The following is a 4,423-nucleotide window of genomic DNA, read 5'->3' on the forward strand; positions in this document are numbered from 1 at the left end:
TGTGCCTTTTTGAATGTTTTTTAATGTCCAGCGTTTAAAGATTAAACCTTTGTGAGTTCTGTGGGATGTTCAGAAGTTGAGATATGGATTTAAAACCTGACCCTGCGTTGGTCGATAATGTTTTACAAACCTCTGAGGCCTTTGTTGAACAAATGGCTTTATACTGAGATTAAATGACACACATTGAGACTCTGTTTAATACGACCTCTGAAACCATTGGATTTTATTCAGACGTTTATGACTAAACATGGCTCAATGTTTACATTTTTAAGCTGTCTTTCTTTTCATTTATACAATTATGAACTACTTTGAGTTGGTCAGTCACATAAAATCTGAATAAGCAGGTTTAGATTATAGATGTAGCAATATATTGTGCTAATTACACTAACATTTTAACGGTGATGTTTGCATCCCCCGTTGGTAGTTGGGATCTGAAACAAAACAAAAAAACATGCTTTGCTCCATTCTGAAGTTTGACATTTTTCACATTGCACAAAATGTTCTCTTGATTTTATAGCCTTTTTTTTTTTAACCCCGTTTGTCTAAAAGTCAACAGCCAACAACAAAAAGAAAATGTTTTTGGCTTTTTATTAATTTGAAAATACAGAATGAAATTGTATGGCCAGAAGTAAGTGACAACAAAAATGGGTAACTTGGGTTTTGTTGTACTTATTGTCATGTTCTGTGTTTTTCTGTGTATTTATTTAGAGTTTTCTGTGTCCCTGAGTCTTCTTGTTGTCCTGTCTTCCTCTTGATTGTTTCCCAGGTGTGTCTCGTTTCTGTGATTACCCTCCCGTGTATTTAATGTCACCTGTGTCTCAGCGTCTCTGTCGGGTCCTTGTCAATGTGTTCCTGTCCATGCGTGTAGCCTGTTGCTACCAGTGCTGAGCCCTAGTCTTCCGCTCTACTGTGCTGCCAGGTTTTGTGGACTTTTGGACTTTTTTTAAGTCTATTTTCATCATTAAACTTCCATCATTCATCTCATCTGGGTCTGCTGCGTCTCCCTCACCGCTTCCACCACAACAGTTCATGACACTTATCCCAGCTATGTCATTTTAATCCCCTCCTATCACCTGCAGCTTTGCATTAAAAAGGTTCCTGACTCTATTTCGTTTATAGATTTTGATCGTCTTGAATCTCAGGAAAAGATTGAAGAGTTTTAATTAAAGAGAGTCAAAGTAAGTCTCTTTGGGAGCAAAAATCTGCATCCTTACACTTTATTTTAGAAAACTTTCAGTGAATAAAAATACATTAATAAATGTGTCATAGATTGGCCAATAACTGACATATACTGTTTTCTTGTTTTTATTTTTTCTTTACATCTTACCATTAGAGGGGGTTTTAATAGAGCAGGTGTTCTTCTTATTATTAGCACTGACAATAATATAAATTAAGGTAAATTGAGTGATGTGACAAATTCATTTGTTTATCTATTTTCAGCACCACTTTGTTGGGAATATTGGTTGTGATATGGAAAGACTCCATTATAAACGTGATAAAATGTTCCGGCTGACCTCTTCGACACAACTAATTAAAATGTTTCAGCTTTTCCTGTTAAAAGCTAATTAAAATTGCAAATGAGGCGAGAAAAACAGGCTGTGTTATTTCTGTCCTTAATTCATTTCACCTCGCCAGTTGGCTACATTTTGTCATTTTCATTATTGCATTTTTCAGTAATATGATAAAAGCCTGGCTTGGTGTTCAGGCAGTGCACTGCAGACATGCAGACATGTTTATAGCACCAAGTCAGAACCAGAAAGTCAAGCTTCTCTTATTGGGATTTTATGTAATAAAACACAAAGCATCACATGATTCTAAAGAGAAAAATAATGTGTAGAAATAAAAGCTGAAAAGTGTGGTGTGTGTTTGTATTCAGCTTCTCTGCGTCACAACCTTTTGCTGCCACAACATTTGGGAGTCTGTCTGTGATACATTGTTTTACAAACAAACAAAAATTACTAATAACATGACCCAATCTCAATCCAAATATGGTGAAAAGCAGAGAATGTGTTCAGTCTTTATCTTTCAGGTGTACATGGCATTTTGAATTTAAAAAATAGCTTTGGTCATAAATCGTAGCTATTACGTCTTCTGACTTTATTTCAACAGATATTTTTCTTATCACTCTCCTATAGAGGTGTAGAATACAAATAATAAGTCCTACTAACAGATTTTTTACCACTGTGTTTTGTTATCTAACCAAATACAGGGGGAGCCATTGTTCTTACTTGATTTTTTTTTTAAAAAGAAGAAAAAAGTTAAATTCATGAGTTATTATTCTTCCACTTTAAAAACACACTGATACTTGTAACATGTCAGAGTGTGGAAAATGTATTTTTTTTGTTGGAGGAAAAATTGTATTTGTTTTTTTTTCCTTAGGTTAGATTTATACACAATTAGTTACTACATTTATAACTTGACCACATGATGTTAAGATGCATTAGGAGTGATTCATATTTCTAGGTGTCCCTTTGAAATTGAATCTCTGTGATGAAGCATTCATTGTTTTGTCTTTATTTAGGCCCTCTCGCATCCCAGAGCTCCTGGCACACACTCCTGATGCTCCTGCTTCACATGGACAATTCAAAACACAGAAATAATACGAAGGTTAAAAACAAGTGGCGTGAATTTTTCAACTTCTGCCTTAGTCAAAACTGCAGCAACAAGCTCTGAAAGTTTACGCACATCAAAATCCCCGTCCCTTCCCCCCGCCCCGTTACTGGATTCAAACCACAAAAAAAATAAAACTCTGTGACCTCAGCAGCTCAGTATTGTTCAACGATCCAACATTCTTCAAGGACACACTTTTTAATTGGTTATAAACCCATCAGTTCTGATTTCAGTGTTGATGATTCATTTTTCTTTGTGAATTTTTTTTGTTCCTTTTCAATGTGGGAGTGCTTTGAGGCAAACAACCTTGAGAGATCTTGCTTCAATGAGATCGTGCACAAGATAACCGAAAAGAAGCTCAGAACAAACCAGTTATTTTCTGCCCACACCTCCCTCTTCCATTTCATTTATCCATCAAATATAAAGAAAGGCATTTCCACTTGAGGTTTAAGAAATGACGCTTAAAGTCAAGATTTCTGGCTGAGTTTACTCAAGTGTGTAGAACTTGAGTGAACTTACTGTATTAGAGAAAATAATGCTAGCTGCACACAGGCTGGTTAAAGAGTTAAACACCCTGCATCATGATAAACATTAATGCATATTGGTGTAAAATCCAAAGGTGGTTGGCTATGTATTGCAAATTTTTGCTCAGGTCCCTCTTGAAAATGAGATCTAGATCTCAATGGGGTTTACCTGATTAAATAAAGGAAATATATATAAATATATAAAATATATAAAATATTAGAGTTTAAATACTGGAGTGTTTTTCAGAAGATTAACTAAACCTGCAGAGAAAAATACAGGCTCATCAATCATAGTTTAATATTTGTTTAAAAATAATAATAAAACAAGAACTTACAAACTAGCAGGACGACACGAGGAGCAGGAACAGACAGAGACAAGTTCATGGGGTTAAGCGGGATGTAACAGGAGGATCCAGCAAGGAGTGACCAAAGGAGAGGTGGTAAAATACTGGAAGTTTGAATGCTAGGACAATGGACCAGTGCTAAATGGAAAACAAGGTGCAGGTGTGAGAGGAGAGCAGAGGGTAAGGAGAGAAGAGAAACAGAGAGAGAAATGGCAGAGGAGAGCAGAAAAAAAATACCTAGCCAAATCTAGCTGTGATAAAAGCTAGCCAGACAGGTTGTAAGTAATACACATAATCTAACTAAAATAAGAATAAAACAGAACAAACTGATGCAATCACAGAAAGAATATCTAAGGCAAACGCAGATAGCAAATAAAAACCCCAAAAAATCCTGACAGAAACATGGTGGTGGCAGCGTCATGGTGTGGGGGTGCAGGGAAGCTTATCAGATTTGATGACAAGGCGATTGGGGGTAAATTTAGGATGATCCTGGAGAAAAACCTGTAAGACGCAGCAGAAAGACTTGAGACTGGAGAGGAGAGTCATCCTCCAGCAGGACAATGACCCGAAACAACACGGCTTGCAGCTCTAAGTACACTGAAAGGCAGTTCTACAAAATACTGACTTCCAGGGACAGGTGTGTATCCTTTTCGATTGCACTGGACCAGCAGCTTCCTGCGGCCATAAGCAGGTTAAGATGACGAATGCATCCTTTTCCTTCCACGTCACACTTAAGCGCTTTTGTGTTGCATCAGATAAAATCCCAGTGAAATACGTTGAGGTTTGTTGAAGGGGTGTGAATACTTTGGACACATGTCTGCGACCTAGAAAGAAGTAGGTCGGGGGCCAGCAGAGACCCAGTGTGTCTCCAGGATGTGTTCAAATGTTGCTTGAACATGAATTAATGAAGGAATGAGTCCATGTAATACAAATGTCCTCCCAACC

This window comes from Xiphophorus couchianus, chromosome 20 (assembly GCF_001444195.1).
Source record: "Xiphophorus couchianus chromosome 20, X_couchianus-1.0, whole genome shotgun sequence".
NCBI classification, from domain to species: Eukaryota; Metazoa; Chordata; class Actinopteri; order Cyprinodontiformes; family Poeciliidae; genus Xiphophorus; species Xiphophorus couchianus.